This window comes from Nelumbo nucifera, chromosome 3 (assembly GCF_055504915.1).
Source record: "Nelumbo nucifera cultivar China Antique chromosome 3, China Antique-T2T, whole genome shotgun sequence".
Taxonomy (NCBI): Eukaryota; Viridiplantae; Streptophyta; class Magnoliopsida; order Proteales; family Nelumbonaceae; genus Nelumbo; species Nelumbo nucifera.
In genome coordinates, this window is record NC_142651.1 from 17,102,028 (window position 1) to 17,117,559 (window position 15,532).

General features: G+C 37.2%; 1 long non-coding RNA gene and 1 pseudogene across 8 annotated transcripts; one reads left to right on the top strand and one right to left on the bottom strand.

The window, feature by feature from the left end:
* The first annotated feature begins 867 nt into the window (after positions 1-867).
* LOC104598861 (uncharacterized) lies at positions 868-6,877 on the top strand. The gene is made up of 3 exons (XR_735434.3): positions 868-1,161; positions 2,037-2,169; positions 6,225-6,877. It is a non-coding gene; the product is annotated as an uncharacterized LOC104598861 (long non-coding RNA).
* A 180-nt stretch (positions 6,878-7,057) lies between these two features.
* Positions 7,058-13,754, bottom strand: LOC104598863 (F-box protein At5g39250 pseudogene; annotated as a pseudogene). Of its 7 annotated transcripts, none has more exons than XR_016084515.1 (3): positions 13,518-13,754; positions 12,823-12,867; positions 7,058-8,115 (listed from the first exon to the last, which is right to left on the bottom strand). The product of XR_016084515.1 is annotated as an F-box protein At5g39250 pseudogene, transcript variant X5 (transcript). The 7 variants fall into 7 exon arrangements; XR_016084513.1 differs by having other exon boundaries at positions 12,750-12,867; XR_016084516.1 differs by lacking the exon at positions 12,823-12,867 and having other exon boundaries at positions 7,058-8,076.
* Between the last annotated feature and the right edge of the window lie 1,778 nt (positions 13,755-15,532).

A 15,532-nucleotide genomic window follows, 5' to 3' on the forward strand; every position in this document is an offset into this window, starting at 1 on the left:
TGTTCTAATAGCCTTTTGCAATTTTGCATTGGAAATATCTCCCCATAAAATAAAGCACACAAGTAAGGAAATATTCTCAATGCAATGCAGTAAAAACTGCTCAATAAGCTTTGCCTTGACTGAAGCTGAACTCCTCTATGGGTTACTCGGCCCTAAATATGGTCTTAAAAACCTGGTCCATAATCTTGCACCGACACTTCATGTTTTGTGCATGTACAAGAACAAGTTGCCAATTGACTAATTGAGTGTTTTTTCTGAAATTATATTTTTCTTCTACCATTTAAAAGCATATAATGAAAGGTTTGACATATTTATTATTTATAATATGTTAAATATATTATAAAATTTGGTAAAAATTGCTTTCCATGATTATGATTCTATATTTTTGAAAATCCACAGTATTGATTATTCATGTATTATCTCGGGCTGGGCTCTGTGGATATAAGATGGTTTATGGCCCACTGCTTGGCCCCATGTTTGAAGAATTGGTCCAACCACATTATACGGAACTGGGAAAAGGATGTTCTACGGTAAAACGGTTTCAAAATTCAAAGATGTTCCCAAAATCGTGCCTACGTAGTAGTACGTACGTTTGGGCAGCACAGAAAAGATTGAATATAAAAGTTTCAAAAGGGGCTGTAGGAACCGTTTGATGGTTCCATTGGTGGGTCCAAAATCTCTGAACACGTTAAATAACTACTAATGGGCCTAAACCCAGAAAAAGGAAATACCTCAGTCCTCAAGGCCCAAAGCCCCAAACTGAGAAAGGGTTTCAGTTCAGACTTTCAGTAATTCAGTTTAGCGAAAGCCAGGATATAACTGACAAGAACGTGATTTCAACCGCCAAATCAAAATCAACGATAAGCGCTCCCATAAATCCATCAAATTCCAATCCAACGGATTTTAAAGCAGGTTGGCACTTGAAGAATCTGCTCTACATCACTTCCCGGGAGAGAATAGTTTCCGCTTTTCCCACCAAAAAGCTCCCCCATTTCACCATTTATTTTCTAGGGTTTTTGTTTGAAAACTTTGAATTCGAACCCAAAATCGGTGGGTATCTCGAGCTTTAATCAGTCTTATTGTTTCAGTCCGATCTCCTAAACTTAAATGCTTTGTGCAAAGTTGTACATTAATCTGTGGTTATTCGTTATTCTGTGAATAGTAAGTTGCTGACTTCGCCCTCTAACGTAGCTTCATTTTCACTATCTTGTTTGTTCTTTTCTCAGCTATTCATGCTCCTCCTTTTCTGTTTGTTGATTGTTTCGAGCAATTTTAAATTTCAAATAATTGTTGTTGTTATCCGATTGTTCTTACCTTGGATTTTGTTTGTGGACTCTATGTATTTTAGATGATTCATAGGCTGCTTCTGTTATTAGATTCCTCGAGAATATGTTGTGGAAATTGCATATTTAGGAAGTAGAATATCGGAAATTTGAAACCCAATCTCAAACTGATTGATGCAGTCTTTTTACAATTATTTTAGCGATTAACCCCTTCTTACATTAAGAACATAATAGGAAGAAAAAGGTACAGAAGCTGTATATAAAGAAATCCAAATCCCCTGACCAACAAAGCAAATGAAACTCAATGGCCAGATTAAGGATAGTACCGTGGATAGACAGACTACATTGGCATCATGTAAGAGAACTAGAACAGTTTTTTGATGTTATATGCTTATATCCTTTGTATAATACCCAGAACTGAAAACATTAGTGTCCACTGGTTAGCATACTCTGTTTATAGCATGATTGCACGTTCAATAGTATGCTCTAATGAATACCCTTTCTTTGCCATAAAAAAGCAAATATAGATGCAATCCATCACCACCCCCAACCCCCCAAGAGAAACAACTAATAATGATATGTAAACAACCCCTAAACGAATAAGTAAAGAATACGCCCAAATTTTTATCTTATATGGAAATTCGGTACCAATGTGGTGAAGATAATAGTATGTTATGATATATCAAATGCCATAGTTCAACTCTTACACAAGCTAGTGAAGAAGACACTCTCACTTATGGCTGATCTCTGCAGGGTTCCTAACAGGGGATTCTGGAGGTTCAAAAATGAATAAACACCAACAGAAAAAAAAAAAAAAAGAGCAACTGTGTCATCTATGGTTCTCCTCATCTTTGAAATACCTGCGCGTTCTTCTTTGTTTATGCTGGTATGGAAACTGTACTCAATTACTAAATATTTTACATTTCCTCATTTGCTGTTTTCCACATGATATAAACAAATATATTTGTTCTGAAGGTCATGGTAAACTTCACATAAATATTTAAGCGTCTCAATGAATTGGTTACGGATTAGGATTAGTTCACCTTGCCCAGAAAAAAATCCATTACCCAATGCTTTGGGTATCTGGGGTATTGAGAGAGAAGGGGTAGACTGGATATAGACCTAATATCTAGCATTTTTGGCATGTAGTGGCCACTCTCAGAATTTGTCCACCATGCCTGTAGTGAGGTGAGAGCTGAACTGGCTGATCTAGGTCATGGAGGTTGTCTATTGACGAATTAGCTGATCTAGGAAACTAAACCAGTGTACATGGGGTTGGCAATGGAAACCAGAGACCTTGCCTCTCTAATCCAGTTGAAAGTCTCCAAAGGCTTCTGTACAATTCCTTGCTTGTCATCCATTCGATAACAAAATCTGGGAATCTCCTGATGTCCTGTAAGAAATATCCTTGGATAATCCATAGAAACCAAGATTGTGACTAGCGAGTTCCTGAATAAATAATAAAGCTATCCCTCAAAGAATTCCTTGATCTATAGATCCTGAGCATTCTCGAATAATCACATCGGTGTTGTCTCTAGAACTGCCTCCAATCTTGATTGGACATGATTCCAGATAAATTTAGCGTCATGCCAGTGTTTCCAAGGTATGTACCTGATGGTGCGTGATCTGGCTACTCCTAGCTGGAGGGCGATCCGAATTCCAAATGGGCGGCGAGCTGGATCGATCTGCAAAACAGTGTATCAGAGGACCCGGGGTAGCTAACCCGGTGAGGTCGTTTTGATGCTTAAGTCAGTATTTATGCTGTGAATGTGAGCTGAATGCTTGAGGGTTTGAGTGCTAGTGAGTAGAATAATCACGCGTATCTTTGCCTTGAGATTTTGAGTCTTTATATATTGGAGTAGTCGCGGGCCTTATGGAAGAGCTTCGGGTTCTCCGGGCTGTGAAGATAAGGTTGGTTCCATTTTTGAAGGAGAGCAGTACGTTGATAAGGTTTATTGTCTACCTCTGATTCAAGCGGAACCGGGATGAGTTCTTATCGTGATATCGGGAAATTCGGGATCCGTTGGCTCATCGTGACCTCAAGAGATTCGGGATCTGTTGGGGAGGCCTTTGGAGTCGGTTATGCGGCACTTTGGCTCATTAGCTCCGAGATGGAACTTCGGTTCTTTGGTTCCGAACTGGATTAGGTGTCGAGGTGCCACTACACCGAGGCGGATTTTGGGCCGAGATGGCTGAATACCCGAACTACGAATGTTCCGAACTTGCGCCTACGTGTCCCCTTCTTGCTAGGTCGTGCCAAATCACCCTTCATCAGTACCTATTCAAGTGGCCAGAGGTACCCAGGATATCGACTTCTAGAAATCATTGCAGGGGGACATAGGTCACATGGCAATTGATAAATATCAACTTCTACCAAGAAAAAAGCCCAAAGGAAACCCAAGGTTTAATCTGGAATATCATTTCTTCAATATGATTTCTCCATCATCTCCAGCTCTGGCCAAGTTATCACTTTAATGAATTAGTAGATCTTTGGACATAGCTGAACAAGATATCAAATTTGACAAGCAATGGGCCTATGGCCTAGGGCAAAATCTTACTAGAAATTAGAGACGCATAAACCAAGAATCATGTCTTGTGAATATACATCGGTATGCAAGCACAATAGGAGGGATTTGCAAATAAGAACATCCTTGTTTTGGTTTGTTGAACACAAGTATCTCGAGGTGACTAAATATTTTGAGGAAGATCGAAGGGACCAATTTGTAAAGAATGTGCAGGTTAAACGGTGGATTGTGTGTTTTCCAATTTATCTTTAATGTAGACAATTCACTGCTTCGCTTGAGACCAAAAAAAGTTGTCCATTCCAGTGGTGATAATATGATTGACCAAAAAAAAAAGTTGAGTGGTGTCATTGCTACCTTGTTTAGTCTCCCAATTATAATAATACATTCTGTATATCCTATCCTTGAAACCTAGGTATTATTAACGAGTCTATACATTATAGTATAGGGGTGTTCATTAAAAACTGATCCGGTTAATCAGACTGACTGATATATATATCAGTAATAGAAGAAGGGATTGGCGAAACAGGATTCATGTAGCCAATCCCATATAGTTGGGATAAGGCATGGATGATGATGATGATATATAAATATATATTTATAATATACAATATATAATATGTTACATAATTTCTAGTATTTATATTATACAATTATATATTTCTTGATAATAATATTACAAATTAAAAAAAAAACCAAAGAACTGGACCAGTCAATTGGTTTCGGTTAACCAAATTGTGAGCTCCCCTATTATAGTATGATCTGTGTTTGATATTCATTAAACCAAGGTTGAAAATAACATAACTACCAGTCCATATTGTATGATATGTATTAATTTTTGAACCTTGTGATACCCCCCATTTGAAGGGATTTTGGGAGGGGGTCTTTATGTTTAATTAGAATTTGCCTTTGCTCCTCACAAAGCACGCCTCACACCAATCTCACTAGGCTTTGCAGCCGTGCATTAGGAATATCTCTCTATGAATGACAATATACAAGTGCAGGAGATACTCCTGATGTGTGGCTCCGCTTGATGTGAGGTTGGTGTGAGGCGTGCTCTGTGAGGAGCAATTCCGAATTCTAATCATTAGAACTAATATCTCACCTAATCCTGAAGCATCATCATGAAAAACATATAAAAAAGGAGTATCCATACATCGAAAATGCATGCAACCCAATTTTTTGTGTTTCATGTGTATTAATACTTTAAACCTTGCGGCCAAATAACTCCTGTTTTAGATATTTTAAGGAATATACTAAAGAACTTATATGGCAAAATAGTGCCCCTTAACTAGGCGTGCTGTGTGCAATTGGATCAAGTTGAGTCAAACTTCAGCATGCCTTAGCTTGCTTTAACCAAGAAACTCCTATATTCGAATTTGAGTTTTAGTTTAATTCGAACTCTATTTTCTTGTTTGAGCTCGGTTTGACTGAATATGTGATAAGTTTGAGTTCAGCTTGAAAGTTTGAAAACTAATCAAGCTTGCAAGTTTCAATTAATGAGCTTAAATTTGAGCCTAAATTTGACATATCAGTTATTCTAACACAAGAAATATCAATAAGAATATCAATTATTCTAACACAAATCTCTGCTTAAACTAAATTAGAACTAAACATCAAATTCTCTAGTAATTTTCATCACAGATGGATAAAAAATAACAATAACTTTAAACACAAAATCAGTTTAAATATTAATCAAGCAAACCTTGAGAACTTTTGAGCCATTGAATTAAACATTTGAACTACTTTATGAAATTGGCTAATTGTATCCTTATTGTTTGCGAAATGACTTAAAGTACCCCAAGTTTTTTGACACTAGGACAAATACCCCCCCCCATCCATTAGTTCTGGGACATCACATTCTGTTTAAAAACCCAAATTTGCCTTATCTTCACCATTTCTAATAATCTATACCCATCTTACCTATCATTGGGATGCCCTATTCTCTACACAATTGTAACCTTAGTTGGAAGAGTTGTTCAGCATGAATGAGATGAACCCCTTATTTGATTATTTTTCTTCTCTTCCTTTATTTTCATGTTCACAAATACAGGGGACGGTAGAAATTAGCAAAAATCATTCTAAGCTTTTAAGATAGGGGTGTCAACAGTATTCAAAAATCCAATTTTGAATTCGAGATTCGATATAACCGAATTGAATTCGGATATGGCCTCATTCTATTCGCTAAATATCTAAATTCGATCGATTGTTTAATTCTTATATATAATATATAAAATATTAAATGTTTTATATAATTTATATATTTATATACTTTATATAAATAAAATATTTGTTTTATATATTTATTAATTACCTAAAATAATTAATCGGTTGAATTTGAATTGAATCGAAATATTCAAATATCCGTCGGATATTTATATACTTTCTTCTTGTATGTCTGTTTGACATTTGGCCTCAGATCCAATGCATTGTCTTCATCGACACAAGTTTCCAACCATACGCCATCAAGCTTCATTGCAAGTCTTGAATCCAAAGCTTGTTTGGTTGATTTACTTACAAATTTTTCCTTTTTTTTCATAAGGATTTTGATTTATCGGTATGAAGCGTGTTACTCTCTTTTTGATCTCTTGAACATCTTCAGCGGATTTCCGATGGATTTGAGAAGTCATCAAATCTAAGGATCGAGACATCGAGTTGTTGATTCATTTGCATAATTTTATTCGAATTTCTTGTATGGTCTTTCTTTGGTCACCACTTGCTTCTCCTCCCCCGTTTTATTTATTTATTTGTTCTGGTGTCTGGCCCATGAACTGAACAAGGTACGGTGTTCTGATTTTTTATTAGAAAGATCATTTTAAATCAGAAGTCGAACTATCCTAGATCGGGTCTTTTCTCCGGCTCTTTTCCGGAAAGCTTTTTGCTGTTCTTTGAAGTATAATGCTAGACATTTCAACCTTTCTATCTATTTAACAACAATGTCCTATTGCCAAAAGACCTGGGGATATTTTTAATTCACTTGGTAAATAGTTAAGACTATATAATTAATCAATTTCGCAGAATCCAAAGGTAATTGAAGTATTTAATACAATATTTTATTGACCAAATTTGAATTCGAAAAATTAATAAAATTTACTTTGAGATTTAAGCTTGATTAACACGGCAACGCCTAATCAAATTCAAACGTGAACTATTCAAATAAGGCTTCGTTTGGGAAGAGTACAAATACAATTACAGTGCAAAACCTTGTATTTTGTATTCCTAAACCTTGTATTTGTAATGTCTACACACGAGTGAGAGATAGAGAGAGATTCATACTTATTTGCAAGTATAAATACATTATACAAGTTTTAAAAGGAAGGTACTGATCTTGCATTGACAAATCAAGCACCTTTCTTTTCTTGCCTAAACAAAAACAAGAGGTTGTCTCACCTGTTTACCTTTGCACAGACCCTTCAACACTAAACATGAAACGGATACATCACCGATTGAAACTCACTTCCAGTCAAGCATGTCCAAAAGCCACAAAACTTCTTCCTCACAGCTAGCAGCGTCGCAGAAATCCATCTCAATCCCAAAAACATCAATGACTCCATCCTTCCCATCTTCCATGAACAACAAAGAAACCCAAGCCCTGATACCTGAGACGAACGGGTAGACTGGCGAGAAGTCGAGATAATCAAAAGCAAGGGCCCTGTAGGCTGTCCTATCAATGTAATCAAACAAAGATTTATTGATGATGCATGCAACCTTGTTGGTATCCCTGCGACCTACAAGTACAGAAACACTGATTGTTTGGCTCAAAGGAACAGTAAATCTTGGTTCTACAGGGACTGTCATCTTGTATTGTGGACCCTCCAAGTGAAATCTCAGCATCTCGCAGATACCAGCAGGCAACATCTTGATCCCGGCACGAAGAACAGGGCCTGTGACCACTTCTGAGAAAATTATTCTCTCTTCTGCCCAGATGTCAATGTAGAATTCCAAGTCGTCAAAGGATATTCTTGGGGGAAGGAGCATTTTATGCTTACGGCGTTTATAGAAGGTTTGGTAGAGCTTGTGGTAGGTTAGAGGGGGAGGGGTTGGTCTCTTGCAGACAGAAGGCCATCGCTTAGCACAGAGGCATTTCCAGAAATAGTCGTCTCTGGCAATGTCCCTCCACTGCCTACAGACCCGCATACATGAAGCCAGGTCTTTGCCATCCAACAGAGGAAACACAACCTTTAAGACCTCCCCATAAGTCATGTTCAACTTGCAGAGTAGGCAGCAGAAGCAAAAGCTGGAAGCACAGATCCAGAAGAGGGCTTATGACACTGGAGAGCTCCAAAGCAATGAGATACTCGGGTAAGTTCCTGAGGGAAACAGCAAACAAATATCTCCATGTAGATTGTGATTGCTAATTTTGGGTGTCATGTACTATTGAAAACTAGTAAAACTGCATATTAAAAAAAACAACTTCAGGAAACATAAAAGAATTATGTTGAGAACACATTTAAAATGAGAAAAAGGTAAACTGGAATTAGAATGTTTTAATGTTCAGTTTTATGATTTTATTTGTTTCTGTTTATGATGCACACAAATATACTAGTTTCAACCAAGTGTTATGCTATGCATCGAACATTGGATCTTCAGTGCAAGAAAATGCAGCAAGAGTGAAGACCACAAAAGCAAACAGATCACCCAATTTGAAGGACACACGTTCCAATAAATTCTGAGTTCAGATTGGTTTTCTGGAACCCTATTTCTTGTTGTTTTGGTTTGGATTACCAAACTGCTGATTAATATAACCATTCAAAATTATCATCATTATCACCATCAGCAGCAGCAGCAGTCTCAGCCTAGCTCTGTGAGGCCTCGTAATCAACTTTCTTTATACTTGCCTATGTAGAGACATGTTTCATTGGTAACCTATGTCAAATGTTTCTTCACCACCTAAATGCATGCCTCTTTTTGTCCTTCTCCTTGTCCATTAAGCTCCCAAAATTCAAATTGCAACTCTAACCATGCATCAGTGCATAAATCTAAAATCCTACTTGCAGGAGGAAAAAGTATATATATATGATGTAGCGCAATCCGGCTGCTCCCTGCAAGAGATGATCTGGTTACCAGCAACGATGGGCTCGATGAACCTACAAGAGATGAACCAAAGAACTTGGGGTGGTTTACCTGGCGAGGTCGCTCCGATGCTTAAGTCAGCACTTGGTTGCGAGCTAATGAGAACTCAGAATACAAGAAGACTAAAGAGCAGAGATTACGCATACCTTCGCCGCTGGGGGGTGAGGCCTTTATATTCTGGAGTCCTCGCGGGATTGGTGGAGTAGTTCCTGGATCCCCGCTGTGATAGGATTCGTTTCCGTGTTAGTTGGAGATAACGCCACTAACCGGTAAGGTTGCCCATTTCCGCCTGAATCGGGAGTGGGTGAGATAATACTAACCGTTATAAGGCATGATCCCGCAAGATGCGGTGAGATCCTTGGAATTACCATGCGACGGTTGGCGAGCATCACCTGAGCTCATGTCCGGGCTCGATTTGTAGCGGACCTAGTACCGCTATCCTGGTCACGATTTGGTACCAAGGTGATCTTAGTTCGGGATGATCTTGGCTCGAAGTAACTTTAGTTCGAGGTAACAGGGTACTCGAGGTCGCTTTGTAGTGAACTGACCATGCCGAGTTGTCACTTATGTTGAATCACGTCCATGTGTCGAACTGACCATGCTGTGTTGTCACTTATGTCGAGTCATGCCCATGTGTCTCCCTATTACGAGGTCGGGCCAAATCCGCCCTCATCAATATATGTATATATATATATATATATATATGTATGCAATTGACTAACAGTAGGGGTGTCAATAGGTTTCAGTTGGACTCAATCTGGACCAAATGTGATTTGATTTGGACATTCCAAGATATTGTGTTGAGTTGGACCAATCCAGGTTTTTTTGTCCAATTCTTTTAGCAGTTTGAATTGGACATGTCCACAAACTCCAAGATCCAATTGAATCCAAGAGACTAGCAAGTTAGGAGGCTGTCTCCCACTCCCACCTTTCCCTCCTCTTCCCACTTCTAAATATTCTCACATACCAACAGATTCTGTCAATCTAGATGCTACCCTAACTGTCCCCCCCCCCCCTCAACAGATCATAACAGCAAAACAATGGTGCAGTCCTCAAAGGCAAGATGGAAAATTGCCCCCTTCACCAACAATGGAAATTCCCTCTATAAGCTTGACCAGCTTTTCCTCTCCTCGACCATTTGTAACGGCAAGGATCTATGTCCCTTTGTGTGGAAAGCCTTCACCTTCACAAAACCTGAAACCCTCTACCACCTTCACTACTCTGTCAAATCCAAAGAATCAGATAACAAAGAGGTTTGTAAGGCTCACTACCAATATTTCATCATGGCCATTGATTATCTTAGTCTATGCTCTTCGAAGCCAATTCACATAAATCTTCACTCTCACAGTCAAATGCCTTGCGATAGTCTGTGGCAGGTCCACTTCTTACCTCTCTTGACATTTCCGTTGAGGCTTGCAATGTCAATTGCAAACAATTCTACCACCAAAATAGGGGACAAACCAGTCCACATAAAACACAGAGGTGGATGGGGGTTGGATTCTGGTAAGCTGACGTGCAATTGGTCATCACCATCCTCGAGCATCTCTGAGGCAGTAGTGACTAGTGACATCAGAAGGCTTGCCCAAGATGGGTTTGTATATGCTTGCAGAATTATTTTTCTGCAATTTTATATTTTTTGAAAAGTTTAAGTATTTTTCCTATAATTTTTTATATTCTTATAATTATCTAGTGATTTCTGTAAATTCAATCAATTTGGAATAGATGGGGTCCAATCCAATCCATTTGCATAAAAATGAAATTTATGAATCTGATTAGACTCTCTGTCCATTAGATTTGGGTGAGATCAAATTTGGTTTGTTTTATGATGGACCAATTTCAGAGTAGGTCAGATTGGACCAGAAGCTAGTCAATTGACACCCCTAACTGATCACACCTCTGTGAGAGGTTATTTTGGTAAGTAACAAGTGAATGCCTAGAACAAAACCATGGTTTAAAATGTCCCTTACTTTCCTAATATTTCTATGACATATTTCCACTTCCATGGGTAGCAACACAAAATTTTACCAAAATTGACATATTCCCCAATGAACACTACTAGCACTATGTGGAGGGCAAGAGATGGTTTTGATGACATATTTCCATTTCCACTTCCATGGGTAGCGACATGAAATTTTACTAGAATCGACATATTGTAGATATGTCGAATAACAATGCTATTGCCCGCCTAACTTACATGATTACCACTTACATTCCAAACATGAATCGACATATTCATTCCAAACATGAAGTTAAATATTAGTTTTTGTTTGTGCAATAGATTATTTGGTTGATCTATAACAACCATTTACATTTTATATGAGTTTAAATTTTGCTTTAACTCATTCTATCATGAAGCTCTAAATCTTAAGGTTTATGAGGCAACTTCAGAACGTATTCTTTTGTCTATAACCTTAGTTTCCTAATTTGGTTTAATGATTTGGAACAAGATAATAATTTAAAAGGGTGTTCTTATTACTTCTTTTATCATTTCATAAAATATCATTATATTTTGCATATTTTACAATGTTTCTACCATGTCAATTATTTTTACTATATTTGCATACAATACTTCCAACATTTCTGACATGTTTCTTATATTTGGATGACCGACATTTCCACCAACATTGACATTTTAAACCTTGAACAAAACAGATAAACAAAATTAACTAGACAAGTCTCCAAGAATACATGTTTGTAGGCTAAGTAGGCAGGGCATTCCTTGCAAAAGCAATCCTGAATACAAAGACAATCTGATTGAAATAATGAGTGCTCTTAATGGGTATTCTTAGAAGTCATAGATATCATGGACATATGAGACTACATTATGCTCTCGACTCAAGAAGGCCTTATCCCAACTATAGGACTTTAGCACAACAACCCATGCCACCCTACTCTACCAAGAGCATACACCCTACACTTTGTTGATTTAAGTCCTCAGGTACTTACCACCTTTGCAAGTCCATAGCTCTCTCCATAACCCACTTATATCCTCTTATGAAGCCCTTTATTTCATTCATTCTTCTTTCCTCTTTTTCTGCTAAACATATGCATGTGACAAGCTAAAGGATGTTACAGTTCTAAATATGACAACCTTAGGAAAAGTCAAGGGGTTGGAGCAGAAGAACCAACCTCTGAGTCATCAAGGAGATAAATAAGCAACACAAGTTTACTTTCTGATGAAAGTTATCACAAACATTTGACACCTCCCCTGCTGTGAGGTTGAAATCAAAGAACAAAATAATGGTTAAGAGTCTCCATAGGAGGCTCATTCTCAGAATGAAGCACACTATTTGGAATGCTTTTTTCTTATAAAATTTAGCATCATTTCAACTATTTTAAGGTTCTACTCTTGCCGGTACTAGATGAACATCTAAGTGCTTAAAGTCCTCTCTGTCTCAAGGTATGTATAGTTGCTCAGGCCTGTTGAACTGGTTCAATAAGGTTTGGTTTAATTTACCAGAACACAATCAGGTCCAAGTTTGTCATGGTGGGTTTTGGTTTGGTTTAGGCTGTTACTTCTGAATTTTTGCATACCAGGCATTTATTTTAGTCAGGTGTCATTTGGGTTACTGGCTTACTGTCTGCGTGTAGGCTATGTATCCAAAGTGCCCAACTGCCCATCCTCTTTGCATGTGAGCTATGTTTTTTCAATCGCTAGACTAGAATCTTCCTACCTTTCTTTTAGTCTGCAAGTGAGCTATTCCAACCTGAGGAATTTGTATTTAGCATTTCAGGGCTACAATCTACAATCTTAAATACTCCAAGCAAGATGCTCTAAAGTTTTATGATACGAATTCAGTTTTTTTGACTCACAGGTAAGGAAAAAGAAAAGCAAAGGAAATAATGAATCAAATTTGTCTTATTATCTTACAGGCTTCAGATACAGGATTAGGTAAATCTCATGCTCCAGTGTAAAACGAAGGAACAAAAACAGAGACTTATACCAAAGGCGAATAAAAACAGACAACTCCCCGCGCTTGCAAAATTCTCTGCACTTCAAAATTTCCAAATTGGAGTGCTATAAGAAACAAAATTCAACCCAACCAGTTTGCATTGAATTTAGAAATACCAAAGGAATAGAATTTCTCAGTTGAAGCAAATAAGGAACTGGTTTTTAATGAAAAAATCACAATAAAACATAAGAATTTTAATCTATTTAAGCCACTAGAGAGGTAGGAAAGAGAAGAGACGAAAACTGAAAAATCGGAGCTTTTCAGGAGAAACAATCCCGAAACCAAATGCGGCCCACCGCAAAAATCAATAAACAATGCTGAGGTCAATAAAGAGGAAAGGAATATCAAAAGTTCAGAACCGTACAAGAAAACAACGAAATTTAAGCAAACAATTCGATTAAAGAAAGAAACATGACAAAGCAATGAGTTCCACTTCCATATCAGCCCGAAATCAAAGAAAAGAATGCAAAGAACCAAATAAATTCTCTAATGGAACATTCGAACTCGTCAAGGAGACCAATAAATAAACAACACGGCAACGATAAGTATAAGATCAAAAAACAGAAAAAAATGAAAAAATAACCAAATTCACTAGAGCAGGAACCAGGCAATCACGAATATGCGATCCGAATGAGAAATGGGAGATTGATAGAAGAGAATTTTCAGAAGAGATTCAAACGGCTTACCTTTTTCCCCGGTCGAGACGGTAAACCCTACACCTTCGTGTCCTCGTTAAGAGTAAGAGTAGAGAGAGAGAGAGAGAGAGAGAGATCCTTTTAGCACCATCCACATCTATCCACCCGACGAAGGAAGGACGAAGGAGAAAGAGAAAAGGTACATTCCAAACACAGTGCCAGTGGCCATATCTTCCTTCTTCCTACCGTTCATGGGATCCAAAATTTTCCTCATTTTGTTTTGAGATACCATCATACATGATCCCATAATAATAATAATAATAAAAGGATCTGGGGCCGGTTTTTCAACACCGTGGCCCCCACAAGCCAACGAGTACGAATCGTGTTGGATAAGCCTCTCTCACGTGGGCGTCTCTCTCAACTCTCAAGTCTCACCGTTCCTTAGTCCTTACCATCGTCACCATGGGTTAATTGATCCACGGTGGAGAATAACTGAGCACTGTTGCGTGCAAATTAGGAAATGTCTCTTCTAACCTGAAATTTTTTATTTTTTCCTTTTTATCCTTTCGGTTCTGCTTTTGCGGAGGAGACAGCGAGCTTTCGAGGCAAAGTGAAACGGAAGATTCGAATTCGAATTCGAGTAGAAAATCCGATAACCGAATTTAATTCGATATCCGATGAATATTAAAAATTAATATTCGAATTCGAATCTAATTAAATATTTGAATATCCGATTCGATTAATTAATTATTTTAGATAATTAATAAATATATAAAATAAATATTTTGTTGATATAAAGTATATAAATATATAAATTATTAATATAATTTAATTATTATATATATATTATATAAAATATTTTATATATCATATATAAGAATTAAATAATCGGTCGAATTCGAATATTTATCAAATCGAATTAGATCATGTTTAAATTCAAATCCGATTAATAAGATATTCGAATTTGACCAATTAAATATTCAAATTATCCGAAATCGATTTGATTATATCAAATATCGAATTCAAAATCAAATTTTAAAATACCATTAACACCCCTATTTCGAGGGGCTCTACCTCTCCGCCCTCCTCTTTGACTCTAAAAATCTCAACTCTCAGCTATCGTGTACAGACTACAGACACGGGAGGCGGGAGAAGTTCACAAATGAAAATTAATGACGCGTTCGTGCCCGTTTCCTGTTTTTCTACATAGCCTTTTTGGTATTGCTTACAAACCTAGAATGGACTTCCGCCGCAAAATGCTGAACAACAGTTCTTCTGATCTTTGATTTCAAGATTATGCCAGGATACTTTACTTTCAATGTTGCTTACATAATTTGTAAGCAGTCTCCAATCTCCATCTCACTGCAACCCTCCTTTTCTTTTATATTTTATTTTTTACCTATTGTTGATGTAATCTGTGGGTATTCTTGAGCTTTTAGATTTTTTTTAAAATTTTTTTTTGTGGGGAGGAGAAATGGAATGATGGTTCCTATTATTATATCCAACAGGAGTATGGCTGTCAATGGACTTTTAGATTTGGATGTTAGAACTTATAATGGGATGGGATATGGATTTAACCCCATCAAATGTTATTCAAATCCAAGTCTGATGAAAAAATTATGTATGTGTATATAAATTTTATGATTTATATATTTTATATTTATATATTAATTTAAAAATAATTATTTTTTTAATTATTTTAAATAATAAAATGATTGTAAATTAAATCCAAATCCCGTTCGAAATTCAATCTGATTACATTGCCCCATATGAAAATTTCATTTTTTTTCAACATCGGTCAATCCGTCATGCGTTACGATTCGGGCCCATATAAATAAAACAAAATTCCAACCCAATCCGATCCAAATTGCATCCCTAAGAATGGGGTTATGGTGATAGCCCATCACAAGTATCCATAACCCCCACCCCAAACCAGCCACATACCTTACCAACTGAGCCATTTACAACCTTCACAGAAGTTAATGTGAAACGGGCTGCCAGCCTGCCATCAAACTCTACAATGTTCTTGTGCTGACCTTGACCCCTTCAATGGATCAATCCCTATT